We start from the raw sequence: 19457 nt of genomic DNA on the forward strand, positions 1-19457 counted from the left end.
ACCCACACTTTCCCTGAATTGGTTGACTATATCCAGCTTTCCTGATATGTTTTGTTACCTGTCTTCTACCCAGAAGGAAGGAAGCATTTTATTGTGTTCCTGGTATTTCTAAAACCAGATGCATACTGTAAGTACATTGCTTTCAGAGAAGCAATTAGAGTTAATGGGATTAAGAATCTAATCACACACTACCACTCTTCACTGGTATCTGCAGTTCTGAATAATAAAGCCTAGCATTCCAAATGGCACAAAGAGAAGTTATCATTCCTGCCCAAGGAATGTCTTTCCTAAGCAACTCTTTTCTCTCAGTCTTTCTCCAGGGGCAACTGAATTGTGTGAGCAGAGGAAATACTTTAGATATATTTCCTGAAACAGGTATATTTCCCTTCTCTAGTTGTAACTGCTTTGGAAGTATATTGAAGAGGACAGAAATGAAAACAACAGATCCACAAATAGAAAAAAAAAAAAGGAGACACCCATAAATCTAGAATGATAGTGATATCCTTATAAGACTGCTGGCTTACTCTCTTCCTACTTATTTTGTAAAGAATTTGAAATTAAGGTATCCTGTTATTTAGTGATCACCTAGTCCTGGAATTTTAGGGAACAATGCAAGGCTTAACTTTTTTGTCATGATCAGTTGAGGAGATGGACCAGAATCATCAAAAAGAAAGGCATTGAAGATGAAAAAGGAATATGGAAATAGCCTATTTTCTTATAAAGAATAACTGCTAATTCCCCATGTGTTGGGGTCCATATATGGAAATGTGTTCTTTTCAAGTAGTGTCTCTATCTGCTTAAAAAGTTATGTGTAGAGAAATGAGGAGAGACATTCAAAATCAAATCAAATCAATTCATTTTTGGGAAAGCACTATTAGTAATACAGAAAAGAAATCCTATCTCAGTTGTTGCCTTCACAAATCCATATGTTCTCCCTTTCTGTTGGTCTATTCCTATTAGAGTGAACCTTTAATTATCTGAACCTAGACTTCTACTTTATTCACCATTCAAAGCCCAAAGGATTTCACCTTAATGACTCAGCACTGGGGCAAAGCAAAGTTACTGGGTAAATACATTGTGTAACTTAAATTTCAAGGATTTGTGATTTTATTAGTATATGTGATATAGTATATGACACATTAGCATATTTCTTTGAGTTACTGTGGCAAAAAAAATTCAACAAAAAACCCAAAAAAACCCTCATCACCTAGTAGTTATCCTTATGGCAAGACATGTCCCACTTGTCCCTGTGGGGCAAAAATAGGGCCAACAATTATGCAAATTGAAGACAGGCAGATTAAAACTCAAGATTGGTTCATGTAGTGCTGTATCCTTATGAAAAATCATTAAGCATAGACTAGATAACCACTTTATGTTTACTTTGAAGGGAATTTGTATCAAGGTACTGATTAGACTAAATGGACTCTGAGGTCATTTCCAACTGTGAGATTCTGTGACTGATTTAGCTGGTGATGATTAAAGGAAAAAATATCTTGTGTGATTATATTTCAGGATGGTCACATCACACATAAAATTTTTTTTTCTCTTACTTCACTAAGAAACAAAAGAAGACACTAGAAAATCAAAGGGAATTAAATAACATCCTTGTAGCTGACCATGAATGCTATGAAGACTATTTACTGCTATGTTTCTGACTAGCTCTCTGAGGCTAAGCAGAATGAGTAGGATATGGATTAGATGAAAAGGAGGTCTTGGAATCATGCATAGCATGGCAAGAGACTCACACTAAGAGAAATGCACAGGAACTGAAACCAGCTGAAGGAATAACAAATTCAGGCTTTCTATTTTATGCTCAGAATAGTACATATGTTCATTGAGCAGAATGGTATGTAGAATTGCTTTCCTTATTTAAAATGCTCTTTTTCTTCCTTTTTTGTCCCTATCGTTGAATACAAGACTGTCAAAGTCATATGATCCAACTCCATTCTATTTCTTTTCATGACCACTACAGCCTATTCATATTAAATTATTATCTGTCTCTCAGATTTAGTAATCCATCTTTGGACTTTTGTTTATTCATCCAAAGTATTTTCTAAGATTTACTTTGATGTTCAAATCAAGAGCCATTTCCTCTTCAAAAACCTTCCTTGATTCCTCCAGTTGTTAGTACTCTCTCTGGTCTTAATTTTTCTTGAACAATTTTTTTAATGTCCCCACCAAGAACATTATAAGCTCTCTGAAGATAGGGACTTAGCTTGTTTGTTTTTGCTTTTGTAGGTAACATATTTATTTGCACCCATTATGTGTTTAATAAATATTGATTGGATTTTATTTAATCAGCTTCCTATCCATTCATCTCTGTCATCAGCCAGGTGGTATGCCTTTTTTAAAAAATTTACTTAATAATTTTTCCATATGAATAACTAGGGTAACTATTTCATTTTTTTTCATTGCAATGGATATCTCTAAGAAATTTCCATATTGATCTGTGATTCCATGAAATTACATAATTTTAACAAAAATATCATGGAAGTTGCAAACTGGAATATTCTATGAACTTTGTCTATCACTGGAAGTATTGGTGCCTAATAAAAGAGAGATTATAATTTAGATTGAGTGAATGATTGAAGGCCACTTCATGTAATCATAAAATATTTTGGAGTTGGATAGTTTTAGACTTACTCTTTGGTGCTCTTAAAATCCTCAATGTTAAGTTTTGATTAGTGTGGGTAAAGTGATATTTTTTCCTCATATCTTGTTTCCTTGGATCATTCTATTCTAGACATGGAGAAAGGTATAGTGCTGGACCTGGAATGAGGAAGAGTAACCTTCTTGAGTTCAAATTTTGCCTCAAATACTTCCTAGCTGTGCATCTCTTGACAATTTACTTAACCCCATTTGCTCCAATTTCCTCATCTATATGAGGTACTGGTGAAAGAAATGACAAACTATTCTAGTGTCTTTGTCTAGAAAATCCAAAATAGGGTTACAAAAAGATGCATACAACTAAAAAATATGTGATTAATAACAAAAATTTATCCTTAGATTATTGGAAAAAGATCTTCTAGTTAGTTTTGCTCTCACCTATCTCTTTCTTCTCTTATTCACAGTGCTGACAAAATTATTTTCCTTTAACACTACTCTTATTCAATTGCACTTCTGTTAAAATTTTTTTTAATGATGACTTGTTTTGTACCAAATATAGTCATTTTGACACATGTAGATTCTTAAATTCTTGAATTAGATTCCAATGTAGTATAAGATACCTTATAATACTCTTTCAAATTTTCTTTAGATACAGAGGGTCCAGCTTCAATAAATTTTAGAATGTGTTTATGATGTGACACCTTATGAAGTTGGATCTAATTAAAATATCTCATACAAGATTACTTACAAAATGTATACATGGCTTAGACATAAAAGTCGATACCATAAATAAATTAGAGGAAAAGGGCAGATTTGTCTATTCTATGGTTAGAAAAAGAATTCAAGGCAAGATAAGTGATGAGAGTATTACAAAAGATAAACTGAACAATTTTGATTTTGTTGTTTTTGAGTTGTTTCACTCATGACCCTCTGGGATTTTCTTGGCAAAGATACTGGTGTGGTTTGTCATTTCCTTCTCTAGCTCATTTTATAGATGAGGAAACTTGAAGCATATAGTTGCCCATTACCACATAACCAATAAGTTTTTGAGGCCAGACTTGAAATCAGATTTTCCTGATCAAGGTTGCCTACAATTTTGATTTCATAAAATTAAACATTTTTGCAAACAAAATCAATACATGGTAAAATTAGAAGAAAACAGGTAACCAAGAAAATATCTTTGCAACAAGTTTAAGTGTCTCACTTCCAAAATAGATAATGATCTGAGTCAAATTTAAAAGAAAAATAGCCACTCCAAACAGAGAAATAGTCAATGTCCATATTTGTGCAATTTTTAAAGAAAAACAATCAAAAATCTTATGAAAAAATTGCTTTAAATCAGTATTAACTAAAGAAGTTAAAATAATTCAGAGTTTGTACTTTATTCCAATCAGATTGTCAAAGATGACAAAAGAAGAAAATGACAAATGATAGATGGATTGAGGGTGGATCTATTGGTCCAGTCATTCCTTAAAGTAATTTAGAATTATATTCCAAAGTTAGTAAACTTCCAATAGCCTTTGTTTCAATAATACCATACTATACATAACCCCAAAGAAATAAAGAAGAGAACCTATATGTACAAAAATGCTTTATAGCATTTTTTTTTTGGTTAGTAACCAAACTAAGGAGATATCATCAGTTGGGGAATGATGAAATTAATTATCATATGATGATGTAATGAAATATTATTTCACTATAAAAAATGGTAAAATGGACAGTTCCCAAGGTAATTAGGAAGACTCCTATGAACTGATGGAGAGTTAAATGTGCAGATCTAGGTGAAAAATTTATTTATACAATGACAATAATTGAAACACTTTGAACCACTGTTTAATTCAATTGGCTCCAGAGGACCAAAGATAGAATATATTATCATTCTCCTGTTAAAGAGGTGATGGGCAAAAAAATGTAGAATGAGAAATATATTCTTTGAAATAGAAAATGTAAGAATTTGTTTTGTTTTATCATATATGTTTATTATATGGATTTTAAAATATTCATTGAGAGTAGGAGAAGGGAGAGAAATTAAGTACTTTTTCATAAAGAAATAATAAAATTAAATTTCAAAAATTAAAAAGTTTTTTTAAAAAGGGTTTTAGGTCAAATAGAGCCCTGTTAGTCACTCTTTTCAAACTGTTTCAAACTCTTTGAGAATTCTCAAATTTAACATCTTCTAGGAGCTTTCTGCACAAATGATCAACCAAGATATGATTAAAATTCAAGAACAGGTTCCATATTTATCTTCCACTGGTGGAATTGAAACCTAATAGTCCCTTTACAGTTTATATATTTGATATTATTGCACTATATGTTATGTATAGGGAAAAAAGATCTTTATAGTGTCCCCACTGGTATGTCTTGAGGGACTGACAATAGTAAGACAGTTTTTAAAATTCTCTTACTTCGAGACTTCAAACTTTAATATGGGGCAGTAGAAGGTTACTAGGTAAGTAAGAAGTGAAGAAGTCTGAGTTAGAGAATCAGTTCCATGACTGGTTAGCATTATAGTGGACAGTCACTGAACCTCTGAAATTTAGTTTCCTCTTTCATGAAATGGACATAAATATATTATATAGCTCATTCATAGAACCAAGCTGAAGGAAAGTATTAAAAGCACTGTAGAAATGTGAGGTACTAGTACTATGTGTGTAATGTTTATATGTGCCTAAACACTATTGGAGAGGCAGTGTGATATATTAGATAGAGAAGTCAGGCCTTGAATTTAAGAAGATCTGGGTTCAAGTCCTGCTTTTCCTAAGTTTGGGGACCATTAGTAATTCACTTAACTTTTCTGTGTTCCAGAGGAATTCCCCTTCCTCTAGGATTTACATTAGTAGAGGGAATTTCCTGGACTTATCATAATAAATGCTAGCTACTTGAATGTTCCCATTCTGGTATAGGCTTTCATCAGCTTAGATTTGACCTAATATAATAACCTGTGGTTGGTCTCTCTTACCCAAGTCTTACCCCACTCCAGAATATATTCCACTTAATTGTCAAAATGATCTTTTAAAAACAAGACTGACCATGTCAACCTTCCCTTGCCTTATTCAATTCTATGAGTTCTCTATTACCTCCATAAATAATCTATCTATATATCTATATATAGATATGTGTGTGTGTGTGTGTGTAAGTATATGAGTGTATGTGTGTGTGTGTGTGTATATGTGTAAAATCTTTTTTTTTTGGCTTTTAAAGCCCTCTCTGGCCTCCCCCCACCCCCTTAATTTTCCAGTCTTCTTATAACTTCTGCCATCTTACACCTACTTCAATTCTGTGACACTGGTCTTCTTGCTGTTACTTACACAAAATACTACATTTTCTATCTCCAGACAAAAATTTTCATTGACTATCCCCATGTATGAAAGCCTTCCTCCTAATTTCCTTGTAATTTCAGCAAAAGTTCAACATTCTACAAGAAGGTTTTCCCAGTGTTTCTGAATCTCTGAGACTGACCCCCCCACACACACCAATTTATCTTATACATGTCCTGTTTGTACATAACTTTTTCTTGCTATCTCTTCCATTTGACTGTGGAATCTTTGAAGGCACAATTTTTTTTAAATTCTGTAACAATTAACCCAGTGCATATAGTAGTCACTTAATAAATGCTTATTGACTAAATGTCTGAAATCCCTCTCTTTTTTAGTTTATTCTAAAAACCTTATTAAAGTTAAAAGAATCCATGTGATAATACCTAATTTATAAAGTATTTTTTCAACATTAGCCAAATCCATGTAGCATTACTGAATTAGCCATGACATTACTGATATGTAATTTGGAACCATGCTTATTATTCTCACTGTTCTCCAATATTAATCTGCCACTAAGGTAGGTGAAAGAATGGATTGTGTATTTCTATAGCTGTCTTTTTTTTATTGCTGTTTTCTTGACTTAGGCATTATCTGCTATTCAGGTTGAATAGAAAAAATTTAGAATTAGACTTAGCAACAGATTGACTGAAGAACACAGTGATTATGAGCATAAATTGTTATATTTAAATACATTTAAATTATGATGAAATCATTGAAGGTGCCACAGTAAGAAACAAAACTTTAGGGAACCTAATAATAAATTACCATTTACAGTTCTTCTGGGAATATTAATTTCATTTACCACAGAGGAATTCAGAAGTGATGCTCATTATGATAAAAATGCAGTAACTAGAAGTGTGAAATTTCAACAATTACAGACATGCTTTTTTCAAAATTGCAAATATCTTCATAAAAAGGTTTTGTCTAAGGTTTCCCTTACACTCATTATCTTATGAAGCTAAATACAGGCAAAAGAAAATCTTTGCAATTTTGATTATTCCAGTATTGAATATTTTGATCTTTTGGATATGGGCTTGCTTAAGTTTGAAAGGACATTATCACTAAGGAAATAATTGATGGTGTTGGGGTAAAAAAGAAGAAAAGGGAAGAAAAAACAATCTTAAGCATTTCAACTTCACTTATTCTCACAAACTACAATGAATGGATAATTTCAAATGATCTTTATCTCTTCATTTAAATCAGAAAGAATTTCAATAAGAAAAGAATTTGTTAGTATTGAAAATTTCTGGGAATTACTAGAACTCAGACCAAGCTTTCCACAGAAACAATGATATATAAAAGAAGTTTAGAATTTCCAATTTCATAAAAGCCTAGTTTGCACAGATTATATTTCAGAGTCAGAAAGAAATGAGTTAGGTTCCATTGTTGACCTATACTTTGTCACCTATGTTACCTAGAGAAGATTATTTAAGCTCACAGTGGCCCAGGCATCTCTTTTTAAGAATACATATTGTTAATTGGGCATAGCTCTGTATCAGTAGAGTTAGTTGCCACATAATTTTATATTTATATATATATATATATATCAATAAAATCACATGTAGTCACCTTCCCTCATTCCATCAAATAATATTAAACTATAATAAATATATCACAATACAACACCTTATATGTTAATATATAAAACATAATTTATTATATTTACCCCTATAACTGAGAAGTAAGGAAATTTCATCTTTTTTTATCATAGTCCTTTTTTGACCCTCTTCATGGTAGTATCTTCCATCTGAGATTATCTCCCATATATTCCTATCTATATTATTCTATATCCATAGTTATTTGAATATTATCTCCTCCATTAGATAATGAGTTCCTTCAAAAGGGACTTGTTTTTTGTTTTTCTTTTTAATCCCCTGTACTTGGCATAGTATCTGACACACACAGTAGGCACTTAGTAAGTGTTAGTTGACTTGGTGGTTTTAGTCCTTCACCTTTATGAGGAAACTCAATTCTCAGGGAATGGAGGAAAACTAAAAATGGTAGAAGTTTCAGATGGACTTCAAAGTTAAGTAATGGAGAAACAGGTGAGCTACATCTGTAGAAAGAATGGGAGAAAGCACTTCAACAAGTATTTCCATTGATTTTTATGGGGATAGGAAAACAGTCTCAGAGAATCATAAGATCATCATCTCTGACTATTCACTGGAAGGACAAATACTGAAGTTGCTACTAAAATACTTTGACTGCATCAAGAGAAGATATGTCTCAATGGAGAAGGCTTGAATGCTGGGAAAGATTAATTAAGGCAAATGGAGGAGACAGCAGAAGATAAGATGCATAAATAGTATTGTGGAAGCATTAGCTTGTACAGACTTGGGAATATAGTGGAGGACAAAGGTTCATGGGGTCATAAAAAGCAGAGTATGACTGAATAATAAAGTCTTTTTGGTGATATTTAAGTGACCTGTCTATGCAAACTCAGTTCTTATTCAGAGAAGTAATTCTCAAGTATTCACAACCTAACTTCACTTTGTGTATTCACTAGAGATCTTACTTCTTCCTCCTTCTCTTGTGCTCTTTCCTCAAATTCTTTCAGTTTTGGTTACACCAGTGCTGGTTAGTTCCTGCAATAGAGGGTAAGGAGAGGCTGGGTAATGTCTTCAATAAAGGATGAGGAGAGAGAGAAGAAGATTAAATTCAAATGAATTAATGTATCTCTTTTTTTAAGAGTTTTGGTTAATGATTAATTTTACTGAGCTTGGTGTTAACTTGGCCTGCAGTGCTTGTTGAATGAAGAACTGAATAAATGAATGAGCAACCTCATAAATAAATGACATATTAAGAAGGGAATTTTATTCTCTATGGATTCCAATGCCCTTCTCTTTGAGTTTTGTGATAGTTGTGTTTCCATAGCATGTAACAAGAGGAAGCACCTAAAAATTCCCAAATGTACAAGGAAATCATTCCAAAATGAACCAACATGAAGACTGGCAGCAACAAGCTTTTATTTCTGCACTCAGTTTTAATTTAAGAAATTCAATGATGGGCAGTAATTTAGAGAAAATTGCTTGTAGTGTAAAACACTCTTTCCCCATCTTCAAATCAGTTGGAAAAATATTTTAATACAATTTAGATTTTATTCCACAATAGCTCCCTGTAATTATGCTTCTGCTAATTAAGGCTTTTATAGTTTGGGTTTGTCTCAGCCATCCAACCCTATTCCCCATCAATATTTTCAACTGTGAGCTGTCAAAAGTAACAACTCTACCCTCATTTTTTTCTTATGCAAAGGGGCAGAGCCTACTCCCCAGGCCTCAATACAATTAAATATACTAATGGAAAGGCAGATATTATAATGGGAAGCAAATTAGTTCTTTTTGCCTCAGTGACAACAAGTACTTGAGATTCTGTGAAGATTCTTCAAAGGCAAAACAGCCAGGGAGGGTACTTCACTTGCTTTCCAAACAAATACTCTTTGCAGAATTTCTAATCAAGAACTTTGCCAAATGTTACCTTTAGGATTTGGCTTCCATTTCTAGTTCCAATTATTTAGTATGGAGCACAGTTGGGAATTTTAAAGGACAGACAGCCATCTTGTTTGTAAGCCTGCTTGTAAATAATTAAGCATCACTCTGTGTTCCTGGTCCTTGATTTTATTTCTAAAGATAGTGTCTATTGCCCGATTTTCACTTAAAATAATATGACAAGTTCAAATGGGTACAGCAAATAAAGAAGAATTTTGAAGATTTTGTTATCTAAATATCTGAAATATACATTTCTTCCCCCAAAAAGGCAATTTTATGGTTTTCAAGTTAACAAAGACTGTAGAAATGAGAGCAGAGCTGAAGAGTAATGCATGGTGTTAAAATGAGCCCTTTTCATATTAAGTTGAAGGATGCCATGATAATAAAAATAATAATAATAATAATTACTAAAATTCTAAAATTGATATGGTGTTTTAAGCTTTGAAATATGAATTACTTCATTAAAGCTTCACTGCAACCTGTGAAATTGGCGCTTTTATCACATCTATTTTGTTTGGGAGGAAAATGAATTGAGTAGAGTTACACAGCTAGGAAGTTACACAACAGGCAGGATTCAAGCTTGGGATTTTCTGATGACAGCTCTCCCATTTTATCCATTTGATCATCTAGCTGCTTATGACAGCTATCTTATGTCTAAGAGGAGTATAATCATTGTTACTTTGAATGATTCATGTATTAATAATGATGACTCTCATTTCCATAGGATTTATAACTAGATGGGACCATAGAGAAAATCTACTCAAACTCCTTTTTTCAGATGAAGAAATGAGGCCTAGGGTGGTCCAAAGAAATGGAAAGACCTTAGAGGTCATCTTGTCCAAATCCCTTTAAGTGGTCTGTCTACTGAAACACAGTGCTTACTCATTCTCAGAAGTAATTCTCAACTGTTTACAACCTTAAGTTTGTTTTGTGCATTTCCTCTAAAAGCCTCATTTCCTTCTCTTTCTTGTGTCATCCTATCCAGATGAAATGAAGGAGTGAAAAAAAAATTAAAAATGATTTCACACTTACTATTTATCAAATACCACACTAAAAACTGGGGAAACAATTAGAAAAGCAATGGCATCCCAACTCTGAGGGAGACAACGCATAAACAAATTCCATTACATGGAGGATTCAAAAAGATACTAATCCTAAAGGTTTAGCAATGCAGGATACAACAACAAGGTTTATTACTGTGCTTTGGTATGTCAGATGGAGTTGGTTGTGGTGGTTCAGAGGACAAACTGAGATAACTCTAGGATGCAGGTATAGGGCAGATGGTAAAACCAGGAGATTCTTTATATAATAAAATATTTGTAATCCAGCACTTTCTACTTATTCAAATGGAGTTAGCTTTTATGTTTTTTTCTAGCTTTGCCTATTATAATAGGGAAGTAGGCAATGGAATTGCTCAGAGATTCTAGATTCTCTCTGGCAGGAGTGAGGATTTAGGCAGAGGAGTCCATCTGGGAGGAGTTAAGCAGGAGGAAACATTGGCAGAAAAGCTGGGAGACAAGCATATCTATAGGAGCTTATTCCTTTCTGGTGCTTAAGACCTGGGGTTAGGGATAGGAAAATCAAAGATTTTCCTATTTGGGAGCTTAGATAAGTAGACCAAGCCCTAGAAAGATTAAGCTACATTCTTAGGTTAACAAATCATTCCTTTTGTCTGCATTTGAATGTTATGAGGCAAAGAGATGGAAGCTAATGTTGGGAATTTGGTTGTAGTCATATTATGAAGAGCCTTGAATGCCCGATTAAGAAATTTAGATTTTCTTTAGTAAACAATAGGAAACTGTTGAAGTTTTTTTGAGAGGTATAATAAATTAATTCAAATTCATTGGGAAAATTAATCACATAATGGTTCAAAGTGTGGGGAGACTAGAAGTAGAAAAGTACTATCTTATAAAGCTGCATCTTAAGACATATCTCATTCAATATCTTTATTGATGACCTAATTTAGCAATGATTAATGTGCTCATCAAATTTGCAGGTGATACTAAATTAAGCACATATACTGATATGGTAGATGGCAGAAATAAAATTTAAAGTGAACTTAACTATTTTAAAGATAGTTATTGGGGTGACTAGGTGGATCAGTGGATAGAGCACCAGCTCTGGAGTCAGTCAGATCTGATTTCAAATTCTACCTCAGACACTTAATAATTACCTAGGTGTGTGACCTTGGACAAATCATTTAATCCCATTGTCTTGCAAATAAAAAAAGACAGTTCTTTAAAGTCAAAAGGGACAAATACCAAATAGTACACTTAAGGTATAAAAATTTCACAACTTCACAAATATAAAATGGGGATATATGACTTTAGTGCATATAGAGCAGAGAGGCAGTAGCTGTCCTAGCTGATGAAAGGAAAAATCATTTAGTGGTTTGATTATTAGAATAAAAATTATTCAGTTATTAGAATTAATAGAAGCATGAAAACATGTAAAGACCAAAAAAGGAATCTGCTCTGTTCCAGATGGTTCAAGTTCATATTAGAGCACTGTGTTACCATACTTTAAAAATGTTGATGAGAGAAATTAGAACATCAAGACAAATGGATAAATTTTGGAATTTAATGAATGAAATTGAGTCCAATGGAAAAAAGTTAAAGAAATTAGTTTCCTCATATCTTTGTTGTTCAGGAAGCTATTCTCTTTTAATATAGTGCTAATTATACATGCACAAAATAAAGTCAAGAGATATGTCAATTGTAGGGAAACTTCATTCTTAGAAATGGTTGAGAAAATAATACTCATATTTTGAATTTTTTAATTTCTCAATTACTTGAAGATGGGGAGTTGATCAAAATTACTTTTTAAATTTCCATCTAACTTTATCTTAGTAAATTCTGTGAATAATTATATAGTGGCTAATATATATTTTAAGTAAATTAGGAAAGAGAAGACTTGACATTAATGGATCTCAAATTATATTACAAAGTGTTAATTATAAAAATTGATACTATTTTAAAAAATTGAAATGTAGCTCTGTAACATAAAATGTTGGAAAATGAAACTCAGAAGAAAATGTACTCACCAATTTAGTATTCACTTAACTTGGAAAACAAACTTCTATGTTGTACAATCATAATTTAACAAGAATTGTTGGGATTATTGGAAAATAGTATAGTAGAAAATAGGTTTAGGTTAGTTTCTGATATACAATCAAAATATTGTCAAATGACAAATTGTCTAAATAAAAATGTTACTACTTTTAAAGGTGAAAATGGAAAGGCAGATCTTTATCAGCTAAACATAGGGGAAGGAGTCAAAACTCTGCATAAACTTGAAGAGTTTACTTACTATAATCATGGAAAAATGTTTTGATGGAGGAAAACTTTTCTGGTAGCCTTTTACTCTGTTAAATTAAATATCCTTTTCAAAAATTCATAGTCAGCAATTAACATAGTACACATTCTCTGTGGCTATTTTCTTCCTGGGGAACCTTTAACCTGATTTGCCTCAGGTACAGATTTGCCAGTGATAGCTCTGAAGCCGAGGTCAAAAAAGGGGATGCTGAATGAGCAGCAAGGGATAAAGTGATGGGAAGTTCATTTCATTCACCTTAGTTACTGGCTATATATCATACATTTGTTTTAAAAGATTAGTGATTGGGGTGGCTAGGTGGCATAGTGGATAAAGCACCGGCCCTGGAGTCAGGAGTACTTGGGTTAAAATTCGGTCTCAGACAGTTACCTAGTGTGTGGCCTTGGGCAAGCCACTTAACCCCATTTGCCTTGCAAAAAAAAACACCTAAAAAAAAAAGATTAGTGATTTGTTTAATTTGATGATTATTTCTTTTACTAATAGATCACAACCCTGACATATATTAATATTTTCCTGAAATAATTTGGCTATATTTTTTCATAACCTAGTGTCCTAACAACTGCTAGCCCTATAACAGAATCCTTTCCAACTGGGTAGAAAGCTAAGCAGAAGCTTAACTTTCACTCACTCTTAGTCTTAGAGAACAATGACTCATTTCCATTCTGTGATAAATCATCCAAGAAAGATTTAAGTGAAAGTTCTATAATTTACCTACATTGTGTATGAATGTAAAGTGTGTAGACCATATATACATATGTATATACATGTGTATCATATACATATGTTTGTGTTTTTGTGCATAAAGCTGCAACACCTACACAGTAGAAAGTACAACTATAATTGTAATCCAAATACATGGGTTCAAAGCTCAGCTCTACCTCTTAGTAGCTATGAAAATTTGGTCAAGTAATTTATTTGTTCTGAGATTCAATTTGCCATATAATACTTGCATCATTTTTCTTATAGAATTTTTTGTAAATTCAAAAGGTAGTCAAAGTGAAAATGAATTATAGACTAAATGTGATGTATAAATGAGCTATGATCATTATCAGGGTCACATTGAAGGCAACCTAGGATAGTGGGCCCAATCCTTTAAAGCTTCCAGATTTAACTGGTTGATCATGATGCTGTCTCAACTTCTTTAGTAGTCAAGTCAAGTAAAAAAAAGACAAAAAAAGTGTTGCCATAGAGAATACTACTTCTGGTTCATGAAAAATAGATCTTTTTTTAGTAAGGGCTAGTAATCACTAATTCATTTCCCCTTTTTTCTAGCATCTGAATGTATTATATATAAAACATAAAAGTTAAATTGATTAAGGTTAACAACTACAAAACAATTACTGTCTTTAAAATTAGATTTCACTTTAACATAATGTGAGCAAATTAATTCTAGACTTAGTTAAAGTTACAAAAATTCTTTACCTTTTAAGTAAGGAACATTTTTTGCCCCCAAAACACTAAAGTTTGTGCAATTAAGATGATGATCTTCATAATGTCACCAAGTACAGAATGGAAACCACTTATGTTACTGATAGCTCATTAGTGAGAGAGAAGGATATGTCATAGTGTTGAACTGGAAGTCAAGAAGACATAGATTTCAAGCTTTGTGTAACCTTTGGCTAAAGCTACTTTGACTTTTTTGCATATTTCCATTTGTTTTAAGTGGGTTCCCTATTTGTAAAATGAAGGTATTGGGTTAAGATCAGCTAAATAAAGCCAATATAGCCAGGATTTATCAAACATCTCCCCAAAATGGACATATACTATGATTTCTTGATATCATTACACCAAATAGGATTAAGGTAAGAAAAATCCTTTATTCATTTTAAGGGATTGCCTCAAGAGGACAAATAGAACTCAGAGTCCTCAATCTCATTTCTCTTTCTCAAAGGTTTGCTTCTAGGAAATGAGTATAGCCATGGAGTCTATAATGATAATTTTAAAGAATAGTTCTTTGTTAGGAGCTCGGTTCTATCAGGAGAGAGTTGTAAACAATGCAAAATTCTGAGAAAGATTTCTGAAGTTCTGCTGTCAAATATTTCATAGCTATACTCTAAAATTTCTAAATCTCAGAAAGTCCCTTGGAAATTTCCCAATATTCCCTACAGACATAACATGGAATAGTGCATTAAGTGCTAGACTTGAAATCTGGATGTCCTGGTTTCAAATCCCATCTTGGAAACTTCTTATCTATATGATATTATGAGGATCATTTAACCTTTCTAAGGCTCAGTTTTCTCATGGAAAAAATGAAGATATTGAGCAAGTTGACCATCAAAGTGCCACCTTCCTTTCTGTCAAAGGAAACAGCAAAGAGTTTCAAGACAAGTTTACATTCTACCAATTATTCTTTTCTTTTTAAAGTTAAAAAAAACTGTCATGTTGAAAAGGAAATGTTCAGCATCCAGATTTTTCTTTGTTTATTTGTCATTTCATTTAATTATGGCTATCTGGACACTTTAAACATCAATATCCCTGCTGATAGGTGTTCTGAAATAGGAAATAATTGAACCAGATGTCAAAACACTATGAAGGTTAAGTCTACATTTAAGAACAATACTGTATTAATGCAAAAATTCAGCTTGGAGACCCAGTTCAATTACTTACTTGGATTTTGGCTCAGAAGAACAGCTGGAGTAAATGTAAAAGGAAGATAACTTATTTAATGTTGCTTTTTACTCAGCATAATGATTTAACAGCAACAGAGTAGGGTGAATGGATTAACTGATTAATAATTGTTAAATATTTAAAATATAAAGCATTATGGAAAGGTTAAGTATAATTTATCCATTAACCATCATAAGAATGAAGTTTTCCTTTAAAATTCTGGATGGATGTTCAAATGTCTACAGAATGATTTTGAGAGGAATTAGTTTAAGTTGTGTGTTTGGTTTCACTGTTCCTAAAGAGGGTGTTGAGCTATTTCTGATAGAAGAACTGAACATATATTGTTGTTTTAGATACCACCACATCCCTTCTCTTATTCTGTTAAATTGACAACTATAATTTACAATCTGACTTGTGATCAGAGGGTCCTATGGCAATCAATCACAATTCATTAGGTGCCCACTGTGTACCTACAACTTCAAGAGGCATATTAGAGTGTTTAAAAAACAAACAAAAAAGAATACACAGATGCCAGCAATCCAAAATGAAAGCCCAAACATGTTGTACTCTACTTTCCTTTCTGTGCTTTTGTTCTTTTTTATTTTTTTTAAATGTTTAACATCTAACCTAATGTTTTTCACATGGTAAATATTTAATTTGGAATGTTGAATTACAGTGAATTCATGACAGCTTTTCATCACCCAAAATAGCTAAGTGGTTCATAATGCTACAGGCTAGCCTTTGAAATTCCATACTTCCATATGTCATCCACACTCTAGGGAGTACCGAATTCTCCCATCTCAACTTTTCCCTTTATCCATAAAAGCTCCATTTTTTTTAGGTTTTTGCAAGGCAAACGGGGTTAAGTGGCTTGCCCAAGGCCACACAGCTAGGTAATTATTAAGTGTCTGAGACCAGATTTGAACCCAGGTACTCCTGACTTCAGGGCTGGTGCTTTATCCACTACATCACCTAGCTGCCCCAAAACTCCATTTTCAATACATCTCATGTACCTGTTTTAGGCCATTTGATTCTCAGTAAGATCTGAACTATTGATCCTGGATTAGTTTATTAAAGCTCCCAATTTCATGCTAAATAATAGAATTTCTAATATTAGAATTAGATTTGGTCATGAAGAGTTCAGTTCAATTCAATATACATGAGAAGACCAATCAGGCCCCTCAAATTACACCTGGAACAAGCTATTTGATTCTGAGGAAGATCCTAGAGGAAGAACAAAATATACCTAAACATTAATCAATATTATAATATACCAGAGTATAATATTATATGATAAAGTTAAAGGAATTGCAAAGGCTGAGATCTTTAGATAAACAGATCATATTTTAGCTGATTAAAGTATTGAAGTTGATTTTAGTCTATCTTTGAACAAAGGAGGGAAAGAAGCATAATCTTGATTTTCTTTTGCCAAATTAACATTCCTTAGTGTAGTTTTGAATACTTACAGGTTGAAAACAATAACAAAATTTCTAGAAAGCACATAAATCTGTTTCAGTGGTTTTGACCTTGCCAAAAATACTATTCAGAAATCTTGTGTATATTGGCCACAGGGTCAAGATTCCTGGGGAATAACTTTAATCCCTAAACCTTGGAAATGAGGGACTAGGAGAATTTAATTTTTAAAAGAGTGGCATACTCTATTGATGTAGAAATATCGTTAGTTACTGAAGATATTTTTAAGTTAATTCTAAAAGCAAGGTAATTAATTTGTAAAATTTTATCTGATTAGAGTTATTTTGATTTATCTGATATTATATGTTAAGAAGACAATAGTAAGAAGTTATCTAAGAGTACAAAGGGTGCTCCAAAGTTGTAATGTACTATTAATCTTTTTTTTAGTTTTATTTTTTTTGCAAGGCAATGGAGTTGAGTGGCTTGCCCAAGGCCACACAGCTAGCTAATTATTAAGTGTCTGAGGCCGGATTTGAACTCAGGTACTCATGACTCCAGGGTTGGCGCTCTATCCACTGTGCTACCTAGCTGTCCCCATGTAATATTAATCTTAATTTAAGGTAAAATAAATCTACACAATGGCAGAGCCAATTTTGATATATAAATATAATGGAATATTATTATGCCATAATAAATGATACAGAAATATAGCATAGATATATTAATTGAGTTTAGGATCAGTCAAACCTTTATTCAGATTCTGTCTCTGATAACATAGTAACTGGGTGATTGTGGGAGAATAAGTAAATCTGTTCCAAGAACTTATCAAAGTCTTTGAACCTTTATGTGTAGGAGAAAGGAGTTTTCATACCACAAGTTCCCTCCACTGATGATATTGTAGGTGATGACTAAAAGTAAATGAACAAACAAAAGATATAAATTTGAAGAAAACAGAAAAATGTATGGAATATATGTGAAATCATATAGACTAAAGAAAGGAAAATCAGTACTACACTAATGTAAATGAAAATCACATTCCAAGTCAATTGTTTTTAGATTTAAAGCAATGTTCATTATTAATCAAGAAGGACAGTTGACAAAATACATCTCCCTCTTCTTGATAGAGAATTGGTCGATTATGGATGTGTAATATTGTCACTATCAATCACAGTCACTGTCAGTGAGTTTTGCTAATTTTTTTTTTCATTTTAAGGGGCAATCTTATAGGATGAAAGATATATACATGAGATGATTATGTATTAAAAGAGACTATCAATAAATTTTCTAAAAATATATATGTTTATAGAAGAGACAGTTTCAGAACTTATGTAGCAAGTTTTAATTATATCTGTATTATATATATATATATATATATATACAAATTTGATGAAAAGTTAATAAGAAATCCCACATAACATTAATAAAACTCAATTTACAATCTGCAAGAATAACAGATAAAAACTTAGATTATTTAGATTACTTGTTTTTAGTTGTGTAATATCCTTGCCACTTTGGGATCTTTGGAAGCAAATGGGTGTGATGGAATTCTACTAACCTATGGTGGAGATCAAGAGTTAGTGACCAGCTGCTTTGGCCAGGATAGAAAGTAGAGTCTGTATGTAAAATTATTACTTGCTGATATTCAACAGTTCATGTTTTCAGTTATCTGGGCTTTCTCTTTTTTCTAGTTTCAGCTCCTTTGCTGTATCCTCCATGAAATCTTCCTTGAACAAGCATCTGACTCACACTCTTGTGCATGAACAAACAGAAGAACACAAACACAAACACACAGAGCTAAAAGTGATCTCCCCTTTTTTCAAGTTTTCCTAACATGCTTATCTGAATTACTCTTTTATTCCATTAGATTGATCAGGACACAGAGGTGGGGTAAGGTTATGTTAGCATAGGTCAGAAAAATGGCATATGCTGGAGTACTGAGTAAACACATTTTGATCATTATAGCTACTAAAATAAAGTTAACCACAAGACCATGTAGAAGGATGGACGGACATTGTTTTGTATTTTTCTCCCCCCCCCTAAAATAGTGTCTTATGCAAAGCAAACCCTTAATAAATATTTGTTAAAATGTTCAAATGAAGAGGATTCTCCACTCCCTGAAGACCTAGACTTGGACTAAATTAGATAGAATCCATTATGTTTTATGTTATTCTACCTTGGAGAAGGTCAAATGAAGAGCTCTAAACTTCCAAAAACATAGAAAAACTGTCAAAATATTATTTCACTCAGTTCTTCTTTTGATAGGTTCATATTGAACTATTTTAGCCTTGCTGAAATTTTTCTGACACTGGTTATGGAATGTTCAAACCAGTCTGACCCTGTTATGTTAGTCTTATTCACCTGATTGCTTACCATGTGATGTCCCTTACTTACCTAATCTCAAAGCTGACCTGGCCTTGTCTTGTTGCTATGACCCATCATTGCCTATAATTCCTGCAGCTGAGACCATCTTCACCTGTTTAACTTGTGCATTTAGCTCTCCATCTGATACTAAACTTTATTCTAGTACTTGGGATGACTATAATTAGATGAAACCAAAGACTTCAGCCTCATTTTATCATTCCTACAATTTGTTGCTAATAGGCTATACAACTTCTTTCTGTGTTTGGAATACCCTATGAGTCCAATTTGCCTTTCTCCTCATTAAACAGTCAGGTTTAACTTTAGCAACAAAACA

General features: G+C 32.7%; 1 protein-coding gene across 3 annotated transcripts in view; it reads right to left on the reverse strand.

Annotated features, from left to right (window-relative positions):
* The window catches only part of XIRP2 (xin actin binding repeat containing 2), a 406258-nt gene that overhangs the window by 326222 nt on the left and 60579 nt on the right, over window positions 1-19457 (reverse strand). The gene's annotated exons all lie outside the window — the stretch shown is intronic.

This window comes from Macrotis lagotis, chromosome 1 (genome assembly GCF_037893015.1).
Source record: "Macrotis lagotis isolate mMagLag1 chromosome 1, bilby.v1.9.chrom.fasta, whole genome shotgun sequence".
Taxonomy (NCBI): Eukaryota; Metazoa; Chordata; class Mammalia; order Peramelemorphia; family Peramelidae; genus Macrotis; species Macrotis lagotis.